The sequence below is a fragment of the Chiroxiphia lanceolata genome, chromosome Z (genome assembly GCF_009829145.1).
Source record: "Chiroxiphia lanceolata isolate bChiLan1 chromosome Z, bChiLan1.pri, whole genome shotgun sequence".
NCBI lineage: Eukaryota > Metazoa > Chordata > Aves > Passeriformes > Pipridae > Chiroxiphia > Chiroxiphia lanceolata.
In genome coordinates, this window is record NC_045671.1 from 18,407,130 (window position 1) to 18,420,032 (window position 12,903).

General features: G+C 36.8%; 1 protein-coding gene across 1 annotated transcript in view; it reads left to right on the plus strand.

The window, feature by feature from the left end:
• CWC27 (CWC27 spliceosome associated cyclophilin) overlaps nucleotides 1-12,903 on the plus strand; it is a 103,355-nt gene that overhangs the window by 21,447 nt on the left and 69,005 nt on the right. The gene's annotated exons all lie outside the window — the stretch shown is intronic.

A 12,903-nucleotide genomic window follows, 5' to 3' on the forward strand; every position in this document is an offset into this window, starting at 1 on the left:
TGTTACCTTGTGCTCATAATGCAGGCATTATAGTGAAAAGTAATAAAAATCATTTTGGAGACTCAGATAATTCTACAGTGGAAGAATTTGTCATTCCTATCATTGTTGAAAATCTGAAACTTCTTTGTTATTTGTAAGTTGCATTTCTGTGCATCTATGGAATGCATTCAAGAGGGCTGAGACTGTTGTCATACAAATCTGCTGACTATAACCTTTATTGCAAGGTGGCTGATATCATTGCAACACTGCTGTATGTGATCTTTCAAACACTGTGGAAATCCTCTGACTGGAGGCTGTTGCAGATTTTGCACCCATTTTCACAAAAGGCAGTGACCATAGGGAGGATTCAGTAAGCCTCACTTTGACCCTAAAGCAAATCACAGGGTAGGTCCTCATGGAAGCTATTTCTGGGCAAGTGAAGGAGAAAATGACTGGAAATAGTCTAATTCTGTGCTACAGATTTAGCAAAGGCAAGATGAGAGGGCAGTGGATATCATCTGGTTTGAGCATGAGGCTGCAGTAGATGAGTTTTTGAGGTTCCTTCCAACCTGAATTCTTCATGATTTGTATTTTTTACATTTTTTTATTTTATTCCCCCCTTAGACTCTGCTGAGATCTGGAAAAAAGAAGTTCAGCAGCTCTTCAGTCATTTTGATTTTTTGTAATTAAGTTACATGTACTGTATTTGGGTATTTTATTATGCTTCTACTTATTTAAACTTTCTCCAGTATGTCATTTTGTATTCAGGAAGTTACTCTTTTTGTGAATGTTGGTTGATCGTAAGTATAGCAATGTGATGTCAATACCATGTATTTAGAGCTACTTATGTACTTCGGAATGTGAAGATTTATCTGTTTCTGTATAGAATTATATTATTTCTTCACAGTAATTACTATTTCAAATTTATTAACTGTACTTCTAATCCTTCTAGCATTTTCTTAAACCAACTATAACTTACTGTCCAACAACAGAATTTTTCAGTTTAGCATCAGGAAATATTCATTTTATGTTAATAAGACTGTCTTTTGAGTTCCTGAGTAGAAATTTTCTTTACAACTGACTTCAAACTTCACTATACCTATAGAACTGCTGCTGTTTTCATACAGCAAATTCAGGTGATCTGTTAATAGTATTTTAAGCCATTAGATAAACTGCGTATCTCATGCCATAATTTACTGCCAGTTACGCCTGCACTGAACTCACTGTTTGGCTACACCTGAACAGGAAAGGCATTCAAACATAATTTGTAGATATCAAGAGACTGTAGTTTGGTCAGTATTTAGCTAGGAAGTGTAGTCTATTCCAGTATTTAGATACATTGCTCCTAACAGTACCTCATCCAGTTTTACATTTTAATTTGTCTGCATTTAGGTTGTAGCAAATTAATTTTTTTCCCTGTGCCTTTTTCTGAAATTCACTGCAGTATGCTGTATTTTTTCTTACTTCAATTCACTGCAGTATGCTGTATTTTTTCTTACTTCAACTACTTAAATTCTAATTGAGTCCTTTTGATAAGCTTTACATGTTGAGTTCTTTCAGTCTTTCACTGCAAGATATTTTTTCCAGTCCTCACATCACTTTATGGCTTGGGGTTTTTTTCCTTCTTCAATTTTTCAACATTCTTTAAAGCACTTTAGTCATTAATCTCTTATTAGCCTTGATAGTGCTGTGTACAGAGAGCAGCAACTCTTTTTTTTTTTCTTACTTCCACCTCCCTGTTCATTCATAGGTTGACCATATCAGTCCTTGCTGGTATTCCACTGATACACTTATGTTGCTAGGTCTTTCCGGATTCTTTTCAGTCATCACTCTCTCAGAACTAGTTTCTCATTTTGTACACTTATTCTGGGTTTTACTTCCTAGATTGTGGCAATTAGCTGTCTTTGGCTTTTATTTTGTTTAGCAAGCCTAGATTGCCCAGTAGTTCTGATACGAGAATTTGCTACTCTGGCAGTTTGTGTAATTTGCTACTAATGAATTTAGTACTGAGTTCCCTGGAGTCAATAGATATATTTCTAGTCAGTGATTAATGTGTCATTGACAACGGTTTTAAGCAGTAACTTTGTAACCCAATTCTTGAAGATGGCCTTTCCACATGGTTTTTTTTAGAGACTTCCTTACCTGTGAGTAATAGGATGCATATTTTCTTGTTTCACATAGTAAGAGGGTTTATTTAGGCTGACTCTCAAATTAGCCAAGTTAGTTACCAGTCAAGAACTCATGCTGAATTCTACTAAGAAACTCCCCAATGTTACAGTCAATACTCTGAAGCCTTTTGGGTTTTGACTAGTGATTTTTCTGTGGGAGGTTTTATTGAATTATTATATTCTAACTTGCTTCAAGAAGTACCTTTTTGTGTGTAGGTAATACAGTACAAAATTTTTTTAGAAAAGGTAAGTTTCATAAAATTTAATAAAATGGATGTAAAATTCATTTAACTGTTTAGATGAGCACATGTAAACTGATTAGTTTTCATTTTTGAATGTGTAAAGAAACTCATAACTTTAACTGCAGTTCATTATAATACAGACAAACCTATTGCCCTTTTATCATGACCCTTTAAGTTGAGATTCAAAAGTCTTTGCTGAAGTCCGTAAAGTGCCCGCTTTTAGAATAATGAAAAATATCTGTTAGATGCTAAAATGATAGAAGAAAAAAAAAATCTGTCAAGTTTATATCACTAGATATACTGTACTGCTGTAAAAGATTATTGCATGAGATTGCCTTGACAGTTGCAATTTCTCCTGTTCTTGTATTTTTAAATTTTTTTCGTATGTTACTGTGCTGCCTACAATTTGAATTTAATTTTCCTAGAAATTTTGGATTCTTACATGTGAGTGGTGCAGCTGGAGGGAGGGGATGCCATACAGTGGGACCTTGCCAGGTTTAAGAGGTGGCCCTGTGTGAACCTCATAGAATCACAGAGTGTTATGGGTTGGCAGGGACCTTAAAGATCATCTAGTTCCTGACCCCCATGCCATGAGCAAGGATACCTCCCACTAGACCAACCTGCTCAAGGCCTTGAATGCTGCCAGGGTTGGGGCATCCACAACCTCCTTGGGCAGCCTGTTCCAGTATCTCAGCCCCAGTAAAGAGGTAGAGTTTGGATTATTATATGTGACAAAGTAGTGAAATTATCCAATTATTTATGAATTGACTTTGCAGCACAGAATATAGAAAGCTGCTGCCCACTTGTGAAGATCAACACATTCCCCAGGATCAACACGTTCTCTGTAGTTTTAAGTGCTTCTGTATACAGTCCTTGCCACACATATGCCAAACTCAGCTTGAACTCAGGAGTTCAAGGGACATGCTTGAAGTGGTGAGCTACCTTTGAAGAATTTTGGAGATTATGTCAGAAATTAAGTAGACAAAATAATGGTCTGAGAATTACTATCATATAGCACAATACCTAGTTGACATTGAAAGTGCATTGTAATGGTTCTGATTTACACATACCTCCGGTGGTTTGCAGGTAAAATTCTCCTGAATTCTAAATACATTTAAAACTGTGTTATCCAAGAGAACGTGTCTTGTATTTTATTGCCGCAGCTATGATATGCAGAAGTGTGTGAGCTAGAGCTACCTGAACATTTTTTATTTTTTTTGCCTGTGGTGTTGAGAAGAAACATAGACACAAATTGGTGGAAATTCATTGTCTAGGTGGGAATGAAAGTAATCTGAAAAAGGAACTTATTTTGATGTATTCTTTTAAATTTAAAATAATTAATTCTTTTAAAACACAATTTGGTTGATTGTGTGTCTAATAATTGTAGTAGCTCTTCTAAGTTTCTACCTCAAAACTGTAAACATTTAATTTCCATATACTTGTAATTTATAAACTGAAGGTTTTGTTTGTTCTTGTTTGGAAGTTTTTGAGGTTCTGTGAAGGTGTCTTTATACACTAGATCCTCAGAACAAGAATGTTAGATATTTTTAAGGTGCTTTGCTGGATCTGGACCATGGGTGATGTTAAACTAGAAAATCTCACACACGTAAATGCACTATTGAAGTAAGAGGAGAAATTAAGAGAATTAGTGCTATATATTTCAAGAGTGTCTGAAAGAAGGGAGATGGTTTCAGAGTATTTTGGTTGGTATTGGTATCCTAATTTTATAATTCTGTCATACACAGAGTCACCCACAGGCCATATATTGTCTTATAGTCATACCTACCTACACATCCGATGTTTATTTTGGTAGGCTTCCATGTTAATTTATGTGTATTTTGTATGCTTTGAGTGACTGAGCATACAAATTAAATAAGGACTTGAAACCAAATTGCTGATTTATAAATTGCCATTTGTCCACCGTCATATGGAAATTGCTCACTCCTCCAAATGTTCACATGACTCAATGATTCCAGTAAAATTCACATATAAGCCTGAGAACCTGTGAAGTTCCTTTGGAATTTTACTGTCATTGTATGGCATGAAGGATAAAGGGAAGGAAGGAATATTTTGGCTAAAAAGACAGAAAAAGTCCTTACCCTTGGGATTGAGTAACTTTTTTTTTCTGTAAGGCTGTCTCAAGAGATTGTCATCTTGTGTTCCTGTCCACTTGGCCCCCTATTCTAGCCAATTTTCACTCAACTAGAGTGTTACAGTTGTGGAGTTCCTTGTAAAATAGATTGCTTATACAGTAAATCAAATTAAAAAAAAAAGTCAGCTACCAAATCCAAGCCAGAAGTAAACTGTCATAGATAAGAGACTTTTAAGCACGTTTTAGTGCTGCAGAAAGTGTGTGTGACCTTCTGTTCACAGTACTCTATAAAAGATATCAGTCTTACAGTGCAATGGGAACAGCCTCTTGATGGGACTAGAACGTTGAATAATACTTTTGTTTTAATCCTTTAATGTTTCATCAAGTCATTAGGTTATTAGTTTTTTTCTGATCTTCTCCATGTGTAGCACTAATGCTTTGAAAGTACACTTAATTGATATTTTCTTTTTCTTTACATACTTCTTTTACTCAATGCATGAGGGATCGCTCGCTTCATCCTGACTATTTTTCTTGAAAGATAGGAATAATATTAGATTTAGTTAGCTGTAATGTTTTATATTTTATCCATTTTTCTTTAATACTATTTATAAGTTACTTTTTGACTGATGAGGTTCTCTGTTTAATTGTGTCAGAAAATGAAAATAATTGTCTACTTTTCCTTTGGTAAAAATGAATTCTTGACTTATCTGTTTAAGAAGCTAGTGTAATTCTTTTTGCTTTTTTTTTTTAATTTTGTTCAGGGAATTCAGTATTGCAGGCATATTACATATAGAAAAGAAAAATTACTTCAGAATTGTTTTTAGAAATACTTTAATTTTCTGAATAAGACTAGTGGTGTTATCCTTAGTGCTAAGGATTGCATGATTCTATTATTCTTTTCAAAATAATGTAGATTTTTCTGCCTTCTTTACCTTAATAACATTCATTCTAAAGAAAAAAAAATAATCCCAGACTTACTCTTTGTAGAGTTAATGATTGGCAGTAACTTAAAAGCAGACTATACTATGTTAAACACAAACCCAGATTGTTTGGGCACAAAACTCAGAATCCCAGCGCTAAGATTTTTCTTGGCTGAGCATCAAAGCATGTTAATAGGTATAGTGTTAGCCTAGGACAAAGACAGGATTGTTACTGTGGTATATTTCATCCTGCTGCTACTTGGCAAGACTCTGTATTTTTAGGTGAAGTCTGTGTGTGCATTTGTCTAGTCACCTGGAAAAAAAGGATGCGTACATGACCCGTAAAAATGCAGTTAGCATGATGGAAGGTGAGAATGTATAATCCTTATTATACAGTGAATTGTTAGCACTGTATTGTGGGTAAGATACCATTTCAAAGAGCTAGAGTGTTCTCAGTTGTTTAGCTGCATATGTGATTTTTTTTTTTTCTGGTAATGTAACAAGACAGATTTAGCAGTGGTATAGCCGTGTATTTTTTAATTGCGAAATGTTCATGCTCCGTTTGCTTTCTTTGTTTCAATAGAGTTCAGTAGCATGGGAAGAGACATTTTGAGGTTTTTCTTTCTATTATAGAATACATTTTTTGTAAATACAAGTGGTACATTTTAAAGCAGTACTGCAGTGAAGGATGACTGCGCTATGTTCAAACATTTTCTTTAAATATCACATCTGCTGTTTGACTCTAGATAGTCAATCTATATTATAATTCAATATTTAGTTATTTTTGCATGCCTTACTATATAGCAAAATATGTAATAACTATTTTTAATATAGTGTAGGACAAATTATATTTTTTATCAGACTCTGGTTGTGAAATCTGGTTGTGAAATTCGATTATTGCCTAAAAAGTTGGTGTGTTGTATTTTTGATAGTTATTGATTAATAGTAGCAGTTGATAGATAGGTAGCAATGAAACCAAATAAATTCCAAACTTTGTGAGCTGAATCATGGAATAGGTAGGGTTGGAGGAGAGAACAGTGAGTCACTTGGTCCAATTAAGCGGGGTCATCCTAGAGCACTTCCATCAAATGTCTCCTCACTACAGTTTTCTAATAATCGTAAGCGTGAAAAGCAATTTATTAGATGTTTTAACAGAAATGTGTTACCTGAATATTATCACCACAAGCAATTGTATTGATTATTTCTGCAAAAGTTCTAAGATTAATCAAGATTATGAATAGAATTTGTGTCAGCAGAAATAAAGAAAACCCAACTGGAATCCTTATAAGGGTATTTCTGCTTTTAATGAGAAGAAGCTGTTTATCTAATGAAAATGGAAAACATCCAAAAAGCCTGGACTTTGAGAGGATAAGGCAAAAAAAGGCTACTAGGATCATTTAATCCATTGTTTTACCTAATAGAGCACACAAGATTCTCTTAAATTCTTTTATCTCATTCATCTTTTGGTGGAAAAGAAATCCCATTTTAATGTAGAGATTTTTGCTGAAATACACCCTACTAAAATTTCTTTGGTAAGTCCTTTTCTTCTTAAATAAATAAAAATACTGCTCCTTTCCAGTCTTCCTTTTGACTCCTCTTAGAGCCATTAGACCCTTTTTCACTCATCTGCTAGCCTTTTTTTAGCATGTCCTCATTTGCGAATTGTACCAAATCTCTCTTGGACTTTGATGCATCAAGTAGATTGAGCATTAATCTTCTTTTGTGGCAGTTTACTGTTTTCCCTAGTCTTTGTTGTGTGTATACTTGGTCAGAAATTATGCTATGTTCTCTTCCTTCATGTGGGAGGCAATTGAGCTGTGGACAGCTTGGGCCCTGAATTTGAGTGGTTGCAGCTGTGAAGTTGTGAAGGTATGTAAACAATGAAGATGAGAAGGTGGACTGGGAGGACAGAGCTCAGGGGCAGCTGTGATAGCCGGAGAGCCTGGACTGTTTGCTGAGTCACCCTGAGTTGCAGAAGCTGTAGAGCAACCAGTCTTAAGATGTGTATGTAGTAAGGGCACCAATGGTGGTGAAACGCACTGGCTAGGGGAGAGTATAAATTGGCTGTGTTTGTATGAAATAAAGGCTTTTCTGCATGAAATCCCAGTGTGGTGCCCATCCCAACAGCGACACCTTCACACAAGATAGTTTGATGTCTCTATGTTCATAAGTTGTAGAAATAATTTTTTTATAGTCCTAAGTTACTGGCTTTATTGTATTTGCTCAAGAGCACTTTATCAATGTCAGGCGTATAATTATCTGATATGTATTTTCTCATTATAAATAATGATATAACGCTACAGTTTCCCCTTTTTTCATCCCCTGCACCTCTAGATTTTTTCCTCCCATTTTATTCAAAACCAGTGTTTGCCATTGTTCAAAATTATCTTTAAATATGTTTTAAGAAACAGTTGAAAGCAAATTGCCCTGTTACTTTTTTTTTTCTGCTGCTTATTTTTAGTGGATTTTCTTTCTGTTTTGGGATAACTCAGGAACACAGAAAAATGTCGTCTTCAGATGTCATATCTGGCTTTCTCAGAGAATAGAAAGAGCTATTGAATCTTTTTTTCCCCCTCTACATTTTAGGTACTTTTCCTTTTTTTAGGCTTTAATCCCTAACATAAAAAAAAAATTAGAATTGTAGGGGGTTTTCTGTATGTGCTCAAAGATGAATGTCTGTATAACTTTACCTGTGTTTGTTGTCATAAATAAATGGACAATGGTTATTTAACGATCAGTTTTCTATGTAAAAATACTTTTACCTCAGTGAAATAATATCTGAGGCCAAGTTAAGATTTTTTTTTTCTTATTTTGTACCATTTTTTAATTCAGGCTTTTGGCAGCAAATTACAAATAACCAGCTTCACCCTTTATTCTGTACAGCTGTTTACTCTTTGTATTTTCCTGAAGCTTGAATATAAAATTAGGGCTACTGGTAAAATCAAAGTATCAAAGCCAACTATCCTATGTTTAAGGCATCTTTTTAAATGAAATTTTTGTTAGAAAGTAGTGTGAGGGGGTTTTTGTATTAAAAGTTGAAAATAGGCCTGTCTGTGAATAGACCTGACAGAAAACTGATTTGGTGAATTCATGTAGTTTCTTCTTCTGGAGAATGCCATGATAAAATGGTCTTTGTTCCACGCTACCTTTACTAATAGCTAGACCAGGTATTGCCATTTTCTGTACAGCATGGCATTTTGTAGAGACTGCCTTTGTTATCAAGGAGGTGTAAAAGGTTTAGACTAATGCTATAGGATGGCTATCCAGTCAGCTTGTTACTGTTAGGGATATTAGCATATTAAAGCACCTGACATGAGGGAAGAACTCCAATAAAACAGGTAGTAGTATTAACAGCAATGGGACCAGCAGTTCAAAATACACAATTTCGTGGAGTTGGGCTCTAGCATATGAATTTTCATTTTACAATTTGCTGCTTTCCCTGTGGAGAGGGTAAGTTTTCCTCATCCCAGAGCTCAGACAATTAGTGGCACTGCCTCTTCACTCTCCAATAAATTAGGGAGATTCCTTTGAGGCATCAAAGACAGAGGGGTCATAAAACTGAGCAGAAGAGAATTATATAGAATGCTGCCATGCTGCATTATTCTTGTCTGCCCATTTCTAGCTAAGGGACATTACAAAAGAAAGACGTACCGCTGCAAGAGTGGATGAGAAGCCAGTCTGACTTCTGGTGGATTTTGTGCCTTGATACAGAAATGTGGCTTATCTATCTGCAAAGATAACTCAGTTTTCAAAGCTGTATAAACTGTGTTACTGCAATGTAGAATGAAAACTTTAAAATCCTGCCCAGCCTATCAACTCACACATGGATACAGCTTGTGTGTTCTTGAACATGTTCTTAGAGAGTTTGAGTTGACCATTTTGGACCACATGGTGGTGTGTGGAGTCAGCATGGCTAATTGAGTCTTCTGCAAAATCTAGTCTGCACCCAGCTATTTCTCCATAGTGCTTGGAACCCTCCAGAATATGGAAGCTTTACTGGAACATACTGAGACAAAATATACTTACCTGGGGGAAGGAGGGTGGAGAGGCAATCAACAGAACCAACCAACCAAACAAAAAATTAATTCCTTATTAGAAAAAGAAAAGAAAAACACAATAAACATAACAATGCAATTATTATCGCCATTTTCATTTGTTCTTATTTTGTCTCATTATGTACTTGAAAATCTGTGATCCTCTCAATAAAAGGGTTAATGCACATTGTTTGACAACTTCCCAAGTTGGAGAACAGCAAAGCATACCGTAGTCACAGTTGGATAATTTCACAGTAAAATAACTGTTTAATGAGAAGTATATCAGCAGTACAGACCTTTTGAAGTTCTTATTAAGTCTGGCCATACTGAGCTCATTGATAGAAGAGCATTATTTGCTGAACAGGCTTTATGCTTAAGACTGGAAGTCACTGTTACGTCATTTCTTGGTTAATTGGCTGCACCTGTCACTTGTTAACAGCTCTAATCCAGTGGTCTCTGAACCACGTGTGGAAAGGTCAGCGGGAGCAGGAGCGAATCTGGTGCACTGCAAAACATTGTTAGAGGTAATGGTAGTTTGGCAACTTGTAGTGCTTGTTAAATTCAAATTGTCACTTTTCAACTCATGACATGAGCTTCTCAAAATGAGAATGTTGCAGATAACTAGAAGGTAAAGTTCATGGTTCTTTTCCTTCAAGGCAATGCTTAGTTAAGAACACGGGGCTTTTTAAGAATGTATTAGTTTGTGGGTTTCTCTTTTGTAATGAAAAATTCTTTACAACTTTGTTCTTAGAGTTGGAATTTGTTGTGGGTTTTAAAATATGAGTATAAAATAATTATGAAGCCAGTGAAAATATATCCAGCTATCTATATGTATACCTGCACACAAATGCATTCGTTGGTATTTAGGTGCCCTTTCCATATCATAGAGTTTGGGCCCTCAGCAGTCTCAGATGCTTGTCATTGTGATGAACTCATATCTGGGGAGATTGAATTTTCAGTATAGTTATTATATATGAGTAATTATGTTGGTGCTATTTATATATATAAGCCATGTTTTATCTCTGTGTGTTTTTTCAGCTAGTTTGAGTTCTGCAATACATCTGGAAAATTCTCACTTTCAACATATGTTGATATTGTACCTGAATTTTGAAAGTATATCTGAGTATCTTGGGCAGTAGAAATTGAGATAACTTGTACTTTGCTTTTGGGTTTTTTATTGGAATAGACTTTTAAATGCTGTCTAGTCTAACACCCCTGCAATGGATAGGGATATCTTCCACTAGGTCATTTGCTCAGAGCCCTGACAAAGTTGACCTTCAACTGGGGAATGGGACATCCTCCACTTTTTCTGGGCAACCTGTTTCAGTGTTTCACAACCCCCATTGTAAAAAATATCTGGTCTGAATCTACTTTTAGTTTAAAACCATTACCCCTATCACAACAGGTCCTGCTAAAAAGACTGTCCCCGTCTTTTTTATAGCCCCCTATTTAGTATTGAAAGGTGGCAGTAAGGTCACCCCAGAGCCTTCTCTTTTCTAGGCTGAACAACACCAACTCTCTCAGCCTTTTCTTATTGGAGAGGTGTTTCAATCCTCTTACCATCTTCATGGGTCTCTTCTGAACCCATTCCAACAGGTCTATGTGTTTCCTGTGCTGAGGACTCCAGAGCTGGATGCAGCATTCCACGTGGGGTGTCACCAGAGCAGAGGAGCAGAATCCCATCGCTCGACCTGCTTTTGGTGCAACCCAGGATACAATTGGCCTTCTGGGCTGCCAGTGCACATTGCTAGGTCTCATCCAGCTTTTCATACACCAGAACCCCAAGTCCTTCTTGGCAGGGCTGTTCTCAATCCCTTCATTCCCTGCCTGTATTGATACTGGGGGTTGCCCTGACCCAGGTGTAGGAGATGGACCCACTTCTTGAGCTTGTCCGGATCCATCTGGATGGCATCCTTTTTCCCTCAGGCATGTCAACTGCACCACTCATCTTGGTGTCAGCTGCGAATTTGCTGAAGGTACACTTGATCTCACAGTATATTTCATTGATGAAATTATTAAACAGTACTGGTCCCAATATAGACTGCTGAGGGAAACCACATGTCACCAATCTCCACCTGGACATTAAACCATTGACCACAACTTTCTGGATCCAATTAATTCCTCATACACTCTGCAGTCCACTCGTCAAATCCCTAAATCTCCAGTTTACAGAGAATGATGTAGTAAGGCACTGTGTCAAAGGCCTTGCCCATGGTGAAGCTGTGCTGGCTGCCTTGAAACACCATGTACCTTAGCATAGCTTCTGGGAGGATCTGTTCCATGGTCTTATCAGGCTCAGAAGTGAGGCTGACAGGATGCTAGTTATCGAGTTCTCTTTTCTACCCTTTTCAAAGCGTGTTTGTGTCCCTTACCAAGTTTAGCTTCAGCCATGCCTTGACCTTTCTGACTCCATCCCTACACAACTGGGCTGCATCCCTGTATTTTCCAGGATACCAGTCCTGCTTCCACTGCCTGTGCACTTATTCACTGTACTTAAGTTTGACCAGCAGGACTCAACTCATCCATGCCAGACTTTTGCCTTCCTTTCCTGGTTTCTTAAACCGATATTTGAGAGCTCATGCGCTCAGTGGAAAGTGTCTTTAAAGATCTGCCACGTCTGCTCTGCTCCCAGTCCTTGAGGGCAATTTCCGGGGGGACCTGATTGAATAACGCCCTGAACAGCTGGGATTTTGCTTTCCTAAAATTCAGGGTTCGATTTTCCTCAGGACTGCAAACTGCAGCAGCGCATGATCACTGCAGCTCAGGCTGCTTCCATTCTGGATGTTGCATTGATGATCATCAAATCAAGTATCGCATCCCCTCTTATAACAACAGTTTAATATAGATGGCCTACAGTAGATCATTATGTTTAAATAATGTATTTAAATTGAATAGAGTACTCTTCAAATATTGTGCCTTGGCCACCTGTCTTAAAAATTTCATACAGTGCAGTTAAGCCAGTAAGTAAAGAGTCCTACCTGGATGAACAGATGAAATTGTAACTTTTTAGAGGATAGAACATGATTTGTTCTTTCTAGAAACCCTTTATAGAATCTGAGTTTCCTTGAGCTTTTCAGCGGGAATTTAAGTGGGTTTTGTTCAAATTTGTGAAGCTTTATGGGACAAGATTAGCTGCTACGTCCTGTCACCGGAATTAATATTGAAACTGTAACCTGATCTGACAAAAGTGGCCCCTGTTTTCCTTTAGTATATGTAGATGGTCCAAACGAAGATGCTTTAAGTAAAAATGTCACCTCTCTATCTTTCCTGTGAGTTTGAAATTAATTCATCTCCAAAAACAGGAAAAGAGGATGAGTGAGAACAAGGGATGAGGGATGTCAGTAGTAAAAGACAAGGAAGGAAGAGTCATAAAAATGTGAGAGACAAAACCAAAGAGACATGAAAAGAATATGAGCACGAGGTCAGCGAGGAGTGTATGAAAATGTGTGGTGAGTAGGGCCTTAGGAG